The sequence below is a fragment of the Morone saxatilis genome, unplaced genomic scaffold, assembly GCF_004916995.1.
Source record: "Morone saxatilis isolate NCDOM2014 unplaced genomic scaffold, NCSU_SB_2.0 Contig6, whole genome shotgun sequence".
Classification (NCBI taxonomy): domain Eukaryota; kingdom Metazoa; phylum Chordata; class Actinopteri; family Moronidae; genus Morone; species Morone saxatilis.
The window spans coordinates 10,180,057-10,180,299 of record NW_023340206.1 but is presented as its reverse complement, the minus strand read 5'-3'; the positions used below and the strand labels follow the sequence as shown (position 1 = coordinate 10,180,299).

Here is a 243-nt window from a genome sequence, read left to right as displayed (position 1 = left end):
TCTCTCTCTCTCTCTCTCACGTGTTTCTGTCAGTCCAATTCGATCTTGTTTTTGGAGGCAGAAGTGAAATTAAATGCAGCAGAAGTGCACCTGTTTCCTCCTGTGACAAAAACAACCCATTGTGCTCCATTAAAACACCAGAACATTTGATAGTTTAGCAACATTTAGAAGGTAATTCGAGCCTCATTGAAATGAGCTTTACTTTTTGTAGTGCTACTATAAATACTACTGTAGTATTGATAA

The 243-nt window shown here is 37.4% G+C and overlaps 1 protein-coding gene across 1 annotated transcript in view; it reads left to right on the top strand.

The window, feature by feature from the left end:
* The window catches only part of LOC118339849 (cystathionine beta-synthase-like), a gene marked incomplete at its 5' end in the record, with an annotated part of 6,693 nt that overhangs the window by 1,312 nt on the left and 5,138 nt on the right, over positions 1-243 (top strand).